Raw genomic sequence first — 11104 nt, 5'->3', positions numbered from 1 at the left:
AAACAAGACTTACTTTATTTTATCCTTATAATTTCTTCAAAAATATTTCTCCTCTTCTCTGCCTAGAAGATCCATTTTCCCCCACTCCTACTCTAGAATCTATGCATTTCTAATTCTAAACATTGTTAAAACCTTGTTTAAATTCCCCTTGAAGTTTCCCCAATTTTTCTTTTCTCCTCTTTTCTTCTCAAACCCTATTACACTGTCTATATTGGTCTCAAGGCACTAAGAGCTTTCCCATGTATGTTAGCAACTCTTAATATATATAGTTATATATTATTTTCAAGATCAGGGCTTAGGGTCTTTATATTTCATGCAGTTTTTAATACAGCATTACACATGATTGACTATCAATAAGTATATTTAGTGAATAATTATATGTAAGAAAACTCTTATAATATTGGCACTACTCCTACTTAATATATTTAATCTTATTACACTCCCTACAATTTTCTCATCATCTTTCCCATTTTGGATAACAAAGCTAAGAGAACACAATAATTTTTTTTCTTTTTGATTCCTTTTTAAAGGAAGATTTATTTCATTTTATGGTTATATACATGAGAATCCTTAGCCTAGGATTCAAAAAATCATGTCCCACCTAAATATCTAAAAGCACATGAAATTTTGAATGAATAGTGCTTTTTTTTTTTTTGAATGAGTGTTTTAAGCTAATTGTCCCCCCCCCCTTTTTTTTTTTCATGGTCACTTTTGTAGATCTTGAAATAAATCTATTCCTTCCACTAACATCTATTGAATTACAAGCTATGGTCCAGGCATGCTCTAGGCATTTGAATACATCAGGAAACAAAACAGGCTATTTTTTCTTTGTATGCTAGTGAGAGTAACAATAGCATAATAAATAAATTGTAAGTTTGCTTGAGGTGATGTATAATATGAAGGACAAAATAAAATGAAGCTAGTAAAATTAGAAGCACCAGGATGAGGTGCCCGGGTGGCTCAGTCAGTTAAGCATCTGCCTTCAGCTCAGGTCATGATCCCAGTATCCTGGGATTGAGCCCGTGTGGGGCTCCGTGCTCAGTGGGGAGTCTGCTTCTCCCTCTCCCTCTGCCATTCACTCCACTTGTGCTCTCTGGCTCTCTCTAACTCTCTGTCAAATAAATAAATAAATAAAACCTTAAAAAAAAAAAAAAAAGAAGGGCCAGGATGGAGGAATGGCCTGGTTACTATTTAAATAGGGTTTTTAGAGTCAGCCTCATTGTGAAAGAGGGTCAGCAATACAGGCCTCTGCAAGAGGAGCTTTCCAGGCAGAAAGAACAGGATGTAAAGGCCATAGGGTGGTAGGATGCTTAGAATGGATGCTCCCAAACTTTTTAGTTTCAGGGAGCTCACAGTGTCTATTTTTTTTTTTTTTCACAGCGTCTCTAGACCAAAAGGAATACCTCACAGTTTTGTTCATTAAGTAGTTTGTCACAAAAATTTAATGAGTATTTTTGTCCAAATAGCTTAGTAGTTGTTTGGAAAACTAATACACATATATGGCAGAAAACCAGTATTTTTTTCATTCTCAAATAACCACGGTTATATATAAATGGACTATGTGTGCCTTCTGGGGACTCAACTTGGTTGAGCCGGTGGGATGTAGTTAAATTTTGGGTATATTTTGAAGGTAGGGCTAGTAGGATATATTGATGGATTTGGTGAAATATGAGGAAAAGAGAGGAATCAAGGATGACTCTGAGGTTTTTGAGCTGAGGAACTGCAAGGAAGGAGTTATCATCAAGAGAGTAAGCAGGTGTCTGGAACTCCATTCTAGACATGTTCAATTTCAGATGTCAGTTAGACATGAAAGTAGAAGTGCCAACTAGGCAGCTGGGTATTTGAGTGTGATGTTGAGAAGGGAGGCAGGGGTGGAGATGTGCTTTGGGGTGGTATTTAAAGCTGTGGAGCTAAATGAGATGTTCTAGAGAATGAACGTGGATAGGGGAGAGAAAAGGTCCACTTCAGGATGAATGGGTTTGAGAAAAGGGAAAAACTAGAAAGTAGATTAAAAAGTTAGGGGAAAAAATTAAGAGAGTGTGATATTTTGGAAGCTCAATGAAAAGCAGGTCATCTATTTTGCCTAACACTGCGGAGAGGTCAATTTTTATTTAAGTAGGAGAAAATCAGGAGATCTATAGTTGTGATTTTATAGTTAGTAGTATCTAGTGAGACCCTACATTGAGTTTAAAAACAAAATAGATAATTGTTAAACCTTAAGAAAGTTAATTTCAAATAATAGTAATCTTGATATATAAAATTTTTTTCAACAACAAAAAATATTGGCAAGTGAAATATGTTTGAGGTCCAGTGCTACTTTTGCATAGTGACTTAATACCTATCAAGTGATGCTGAATATTTGCAGAACATCTGGTAAGAGCAAGTAGCAGTTTTTTTTTCAATATGTTTTAAATGGCAATTTGATAAACCTGGAAAATTACCATTATAATTTTCATTTAAAATTGTCTTGGCAAAGAAGCTATTTTATTCAGATTTGTTCTAGCTGCTTGAGTTGGTTTCCTCACTTCAAAATAAAATTCCCTTAAGTAAGTTTGATAGAAAATATGTTAAATTATTTTATTCTAAAACAAAAACTCAACTATCTCACTTTCTTATTGAAACCTTCTATTGTCAACAGCTGTATTCTTTATTCCCAAGGTATCATTATCTGACCCCATGACTATATTTACTACTGTGATTTCTGTATGTTCCCATAGTCAAACAGACCTCTTCTTTTCTCTCTCTTTCCTATCCAGCCCAGATCTCATGATTGTTCATCTGAACTATACATTCACTGGCTGTATCAATCTGGGCTCAGTTAGGAAAACAGAGGCACAATAGACATTTAAAACATGTGGAATTTAATATAAAGAATTAATGACATATGACAGATGAGCTGAAAAACCTAGCAAGGGATGGTGGAAAATTCAGAGATTAGCAAAAACACAAAGTTGCTACCATCCCCAGGGCTGAAGAGAAAGCATGAATGGGTAGTAGCAGCCCCATAGTCCAGAATCTGGGGCTTAGTGAAGGGGACTGGAACTATGGTGAGGGACATTTGGTGGGAGCTGGTGTCCTGAAGGGAGAGTATGTGCAAAGATTTGGAGGACATACAGCTGCTTCCAGAAAGACCAGTCAAAGCAGAGCAAGAGAGGTGATCAAATAGTCCTGGTGTGTCTATCATTAAATCCAGTCAGAAAAAGAGAAATCACACCTATTATTATTATTAATTATTTAACCAGGTACACAATATTTATTAAATAAATGAGCAGGCATGTAACTGATGTAGTGAGAAAGGTCCACTGAGCCGTAGGCAGAGCCCTGAATGAGAATTCTGGAATTCCACAAATCTCAGTTCTACATGAGAATACAATCAATGGAAGCCCAAGAGGGAAGGGGATAATCCCTCTCTTGAAGATGGCTCAGGAGCAGACCCATCAGACAACTGGCCCCACTTGTGACTGATTTAGGCCACCAGCTTTTTCAAGTCAATAACGTGTCATTTCAAAGACATCTTCCCTTTTTTTGAGAAAGGTTTTGCTCTTTTTTTTGCCAGTAATCATGCTGGAGTGGACCATAGCCTGCTCAGTGTACTGTATCCTGCCTGTGACAAATGCATTTCTGTCCTTGAAGTTTGTGTCATAGTTATCCTGGTAAAAGATGGAGGAAGCTGGAGGCTCGATGCATGGCAGCTGGTCAGGGAGGGGCAGCTCTTCCAGCAGGTCCACACTGGACAGGGCATCTTCCAGGATGATAGTGACAAGAGTGGTCATGGCTGCAGTTCCATATATTGCACTGAGTCTGTGACAGGTTCAGGGGTAGGGCAGAGGCTACCACAGTCTCCCTCAGAGGTGCAGGATCTCTGCCCTATTGGCTCTGCACTTCCAGCCCTGGCTCTAGGCTGCTTCCTCAACCCTGCCTCTTCCCACTGTGGCTCCTCCCACACCAGTTATTTGTAACAGTAACAGTGGGAATTCAATATAGGCAATTGGCCATATACTGGAATACTGAAATATTAAAAGAAGAACACTAAGGTAGCACAGAGACAGTAATGAAGAAGCAACCACCACCAATCCTAGGGCTGGGGAAACAAAAGGAAGAGGTTGAGAATATTGGAACCTAGGTGCTTGACACCCAGAACTAGGGCCCAGTCTGCTACAGAGCGGGTGCTGCCTGGTTGCTGCTAGAACCTTGGGGGCTTGGAAGGGAGTCCCTATGCACTGGGACTCAGATCTTTGGGGAGAGGATTGGAGCCAGCTATATGCCAGATCTTCGAGGAGGTGTGATGAGGCTGGTTCTGGAAGAATGGAAAAAACTGAAAACTAGAATCACTTGCTACCTGAAGTAACCACCATTGCAGGAATGAAAAACCATTGCTGAAGAAAGCAAACAGAAAGGAGCTCAGCTTCTCTCCCTTCTTCTGCCTTCCAAACTCTTGTTAGAGTTCCCAATTTATAGAGTCCAACGGGTCAGCTGGCAAAAGGAAAAATTGAATTCCAGCTAAAGCATCCAGAGCAGAGTATAAAAAGGTGGGTTTGGGGTTGAGAGAAGATAGATTAATAATGCAGCCATTTCACACACCCCCTCTATCTTCCACCAGTGCCTCCTGCTGACTGAATGTACCTAAAGCCAGTGGACAATGGTACCTAGAAAATGTAATTCCCTATAGAGCAAGGGAAGGGCAGGAAGTGGTCTGAAAACAACAGCCAAATGGCTGCCCTACCAGTACTCTTTATTCTTTTGTACTACTGTAATCTACTCCATAGATGAGCAAAAACCCAACCCAAGAACAAAAACACTGTCTAGCCTCTGTGCTCTGTACCCAGGGGTTGACAAACTGGCACATCAAACCCACCACTTCTTTATAGACTGCAAGTTCAAAATGGTTTTTACATTTTTTAATGATTAAAATAACTAAAAAAAAAAAGAATATTTCATGACACAAAAATCATGAAATTCAATTTTCAGTGTCCATAAATAAAGTTTTATTGGAACACAGCCATGATTTTTAATTTACATGTTGTATGCTTCTACACTACAAAAGCAGAGTTTAGTAGTTGTAACAGGACCACACAACATCCAATGTGTACTGTTTGGCTCATTGCAGAAAAAGTTTGCCTACTGTTTTATACCCATGAAGTGTAGCACTACTGGTAGAAATCATACAGCCAGGCTGATTAATATTCACTTTCAAGGCCCACTTGTCATTACACTTGAACTTGGTCCATTCCCTCTTGACTTTCATTTAACATCTGGTACAGATCCTCACTTTCCTCAAATCTCTATATCCAACACTTTACTCCAAGCCATGGGCCATGGTTCATCACTTCACTGACAAAATTGAGATAAAAAGAAATTGTTCTTTACTTTCTGCTCAAGAGCTACAAACATATATACTTCCAAACCTGGCCTTTCCTTTTTCTAGTCTCAGAGAATGAGGTATCTCTCCTTAATTTTAAGAGTACCCATTTCACCCGTGCTCTTGACTTTACCCTATCCCAGCCACACCTTCACCATCATTCTAACTCATATCTTCAATCTTCTGTCTCCCTTCTAAAAACATTGCAGAGTAGTGGTCAGGAATACAGACTTAAATTTGTCCAACTAGGCTCCTATTCTATCTCCACTACTTACTAATTCTGTAACCATTAACAATTTCTCTTAATCTGTATTACCCTCAGCATGCTCCTTTGTAAAAATTGTTCATAGAATTATTGTAAGCATTGACTAAAATGGTACATGTTAACCCTTAGTGTTGTGCCTGTCATATAATGTGTTTAATACATTTTAGCTATTTTCAAAATAGCACTAAATTTTTGCTACTACCACTCCCACCTCTAAAAATACTCATCCTCTTTCACCTAAAAAGAAACGAAACAAAATAAAACAAAAAACTAGCCTTCAATCCTATGCTGCCTTCTGTTACCACTGTCTTTAACTTCCCTTTTTCATTCAAATCCCCCCCAGTAGTCTGTCCCTATTGTCTCACCATTTTACTCTTTTTTTATTCACTCTTTAAAGCATTGCAATTTGATCTTCTCCTTTAGTCTTCTAAAATTGCTCTTGAAAATATCAACAATGATATCCCAATTCACAAATCCACCTATACTTCCCGTCTTTATATTATTTCATCTCTCTGCAGCACTCAATCTTGTTTATCATTCACTCTTTTTGAAATTTTACAACCCCCACCTTTCAAATCATTGGTTTTCTGATTTCTCAGCTGTTTTTCTCTCTCTCAGATCTTTCTTCATCTGTCCATGCTTTAGGTCTTATCTGTCCTTACTGCTCCTGTCATATCATGTACTTATGGGGCAGTTTTTCCAGTCTCAAGGGTTCAAGCTGATATCCAAGACATCTGTTTCAAGCCCAAGAATAGTATAGCTGACTGCCTATTGTACATTTACATTCATATCAGTATGACCCACTTCTATGTTCGGTATGTCCAAAAATGCATGTTTTTCTTTAATAAACCTGATTCTTCTCCTTTATTTTTTGATCCCATCCTTGGCTATGATCACTCAAATATAGAACTCTGAGTTATTCTTGACTCTTTTCTTTCCCTTACACTCCAAATGCAATGACTCTCCAAGTTCAGCCAATTTTCACTCTTAAATATCTCACGCTATTCTCTAATGTGAGGACTCTCACCCTAGAGGTCTCCTATTTAACTCTCACAATCTTTAAACTTTGCTGCAATAACAGCATCCAATTGAAGCCCTCTGTACCTTCAATTTTGTCTACATCAAATCCAGATTCCACACAACAGCCAGCAATATCTCTATGTATATCTGATGAGGGAGCAGAAGGCTGGCTGAGGACAAAGCAGAAACTGGCACTCTACAACCCCCACCCCCATGTGGTATGTGTGACATTCCTCAGGCACTTCTGGCTGCCCTAAAGGAAAAACAAACTGATAGAGATCACAGTCTTGTAGGACAGGAGTCTCCCTCAAGTTTACAAAAGTCTTAGCAATTTACAAGGACAAAGCATTTCTATCAATGGCCTAGCTTCCAGAAGGGAATGTAGATACAATTAAATACCCTTATAACCTGCAGCCATTGACAGATAATTGAAGCCAGCAAAGTGTAATGTTTCTCCAGGAAGCTCCCAACTATCTTACTGTTAATGCCTTACTAGGGTAAACAACCTTAACCTGACAACGGCAAGGCCTCGGGTATCTTGTAGGTCTTCTTTAGCATATGAAAGTTCTTTTGAAACCTCCCTTTTTCCTTACCTCCCTCAACCCCATAGTGTATAATCAGCCACGCCTCACAACCATGGGGCAGCAGCTCTTTCTGCCCCTGGGTCCTGTCCCCGTGTTTTAATAAACCACCATTTTGCACCAAAGACGTCTCAAGAACTCTTTCTTAGTCGTTGGCTCCGGACTCCACCACACTGAACCTCACCTATATTCCAAAACCCCCATCATATCTGAGTATGCTGCCCTTCTTACGAAAGTCCCTTAAAGACTCCTCAGCAAGTGTATGTTAACCTCTAAGCTTTTTCACTTCCCATAAAACATCCTCTGCAGGGGCACCTGGGTGGCTCAGTTAGTTAAGCGCCTGCCTTGGGCTCGGCCTGGAGTCCTGGGATTGAGCCCTGTGTCAGGCTCCTGCTCAGCGGGAGTCAGGAGTCTGTTTCTCCCTCTCCTCCCCACTTACGCTCTCTCTCGCTATCTATCTCTGACTCTCTCTCTCTCAAATAAATAAATAAATCTTAAAAAAAAAAAATCCTCTGCATTGGGGAAACTGTCTTCCTCTTTAGCCTCATTTCCTGCTCCTCTAAAATCATATTTTGTATTTCTGCAACACTGAATTGACAGTTGAGAAAGAAATAAAGGATCTTCAAACTCTTCTTCTCTGGGCTTTGCTCATACTGTCTTTTGTGACATCCTTCCTCCAATCCTTTACATAACCAGGTGCTTCTGCATCAGAATCAGCTAAGGAGCTCTGCCCTGTAGTTCTCCCAAGGCTAGATTAGGCACTCTCTTCTATGTTTCCTTCTAACCATTGCATTTTTATATGGCATAGTGTTTGGAAATGAGTTGGCATTTCATATTATTTAATTTGTGTGTGTGTGTGTGTGTAAGGGGAAGAATTATCTAAGAGTTTATTCAACGCTTAATTGTTATTTAAGTGTTGCTGACAAGGTAAAGTGCTAAGTGCTGGGATTCACAAGGATCAGTAAGATATAAATCTGCCTTTCAAGGGCAGATGATCAAGTAGGAGCAATGAGGCAAACAGAGAGTTAACTAGTCTACAAGCCAGAGCAAGGTAGAAAGTGTTAAGCGCAAAACAGCAGTGAAGATTAAGTATTGAAAGAGCTCATGTGAGATAGTGATTGCTTTCCTACGGCATATTTTGCCAGATATTCGAAGCACTAACCCAAATATTTTGACATTATATCAATTTGATTTGAGAGCTATGATTTATAATCTTATTGCAATTAAAACGTCAGTGCAAATACAGCTTGTGTTGCACAACCCCACACCCATTGTTTGACCAGTTGTGTCTTGGACTGAATTTCTTTGCCATCTCTAGTTCCCTTCTGCTCCACAAACCCTTGCCCAGTATGCATTGGCAAATCTTAACTATTTCTTCAATTTCACTTTTTTCTCCAAGAATTTGACAAAAGCAATAAGAAAACAAAAACATAAATGCCATTTTCAACAAGGAGTTAGGAAGGGACAGAATGAGAAGAGAGAGGATGTCTGGCAGTGGCAAAGGTGCCCAGTTAAAAAAAAATCACAATAATAATACAGTTCCATGAAATATGTCATGTCAGGACAATTGCCTCCGTTTGATGGAAGACGAAATTGAGTCTCACAGTTGTGAAATAACTTGCTTAAGTTCACATAGCCAGTATCTTCAAAGCTGAACCTAGTACCACAAAGCAGAAAAAGAAAAGGAAGAAGGGAAAAAAATACAACAAAAGATTGGTCATTAGCTCTAGTCATGAGAAATCCTTCTTATGCAAAATACTGAGAGGGTTTATAGGGGTGTTTAAAATAATTAACTTTATGTTTGATGTGTGTTTGCATATATAAAGTTAGAAACAGAAAATATAAAGGCTGTTTTAATTTAGACATGACTTTGGCAATATTTCAGAGATTGATATTCAACCTCTCTCTCTGTGCACGTGTACCGTCCCCTAACCTCCCCCACTCCAATTTTGGCCCAGCCCACCTTTGCCATTGTATATCACACTGCCCTGGGCAAAATTTCACCAAGCCTGAACTCTAGCCTACTCCCTGTTTATGATGCACACAGTAATCTCCCACCTCCATGCCCTGATTGCTGCCATTCCTTTGGCCTAAAATTCTGTTCTGTACACAGTTCACATTTGGACTCTAAATACTTTTTGCAGTTTTGAATTCTAGATTACACATCCACTTCTATAGAAGGATTTCCCTGATCTCTAACTGGAAATGTTTTCTTTTTTCTCTACACCTAGACCATAACAATAACAACTAACATTTGAATAATGTAAAGACTCTAAGTTTAGGTAACGCTTTCAAGTACACCATCCTATAAAATATGGCTCACAAATTATCTTGTGAACACGCATCCTAAGATCCACTTTATGGTAAGAACTTGAGGGTCAAACTTATTGATACTTCCTTAGACATAGACCAGAGGTGTGCCTGTCATGAGCCCTATCTCTGAGACTCTAGTCTGGCCTTCATCTGGCTGTGCTCCTCTCAAGGGGTGAGGAATGTACCAAGCTAAAAGGAACACTCTGGAATTTCTTGCCTATATATCCTGGAGCCCACCCACAGCTCAGACCTGCTTAGAAAGGCCTGCTTGCACCTTGTTCCCTGGCTCTGTCCTCCTCAGGGCAGACAGGACAGTTGGTATGTACTCCCATTAGCCTGGTGTGGCCCAGGGACAGCTATTTTCAAGGAAGATGAACTGGTCTTGGACATGGACCAGGAGTTCATACCTGTGAGTTGAGTCTCTCACATTTTGTATGGGAACTAAGGATGGATAGTGAATGTGCTATCGACTGGTATCCAGAGGTTAATTTTCCCCATGCCTCTGTGCTCTAGAGGGAAAACTGAGGAGTCTGAGAATTTTTAATTTGAACCTGGCCTTCCAGGTGGTTATAATGTGTATTTGTCAATGTGGGATAAGGTAGATCATATGTTATTTCAGTTTGTTAATTTGTAATTTTAAATATTTAGACATTTGACATGGTATGGGTTTGCATTTGTTCTTTTGCCCTTAGTTCCATAATGTTAAGGACAGGCCTTTGCCCCAGGTCACCAATCAGTCAGAGACAGAACCAAGACTATCCAGGTGTTTCATGTTTCACTAGGATGTTTCCATTACACCAGTGTTTCCCAAACTTAACTGATCATAGGAATCATTAAGGTGCTGGAAGCTGGCTAAAGCGTAGATTCCAAGTTCCTCCTTCAGAGAGTCCTACTTAGTGGTTTGGGTTAGTGCCTAAGAATTCAACAAAAGACTCCAGGAGAATTTTATGCTCGGGCAAGTCTGGGAAATACCATCCTACTCAATCAATAATCAGGCATTGATTACTTATATGGTATAATAATCAACATTGTACTATAATCAACCATTGTACCATTTAGATGGTGCATATAATAAACCTTTTATTGAAAACATTTGGATGCATGTTTTATTTTTCCTAATAGATATTTATCTTCCTGACTGAAGGAACAATTTCATGTACAACTTTTTATCTTGTATAGCATCTCCCATAGTACTTTTTTACATTATAGGTGTAGGAAACATTTATTGGATAAAAGATTAATGCTTGGAATTCTTTCATGTAGTGTCTCTTAATAGTGTATATGTAAGTGGTATAATTTTTATGTCTTCTCATTATATAGAGGCTATGAAAATTAAGAAAGTTGTCCTTATTTGTGTTATATATTCTTATATGTATTTCTATTAAAGTTTCATATTATATTGAATGGCTGTTCCATTAGCTATGAATTTTTTGAGGTCAAGTGTTCCAAATTGTTCCAGATTCCAAAAGTGTTGACAGATTTTTATTTCTTCATGACCTGGTATGGTGGACATGGAGATGCACTACTGAGATCTCTCTTAAATTAAGGATTTGTTTTCCCATCTAT

Source organism: Leptonychotes weddellii, chromosome 2 (genome assembly GCF_054177405.1).
Source record: "Leptonychotes weddellii isolate Sample4059 chromosome 2, ASM5417740v2, whole genome shotgun sequence".
NCBI classification, from domain to species: domain Eukaryota; kingdom Metazoa; phylum Chordata; class Mammalia; order Carnivora; family Phocidae; genus Leptonychotes; species Leptonychotes weddellii.
This window is presented reverse-complemented; position numbering follows the sequence as displayed.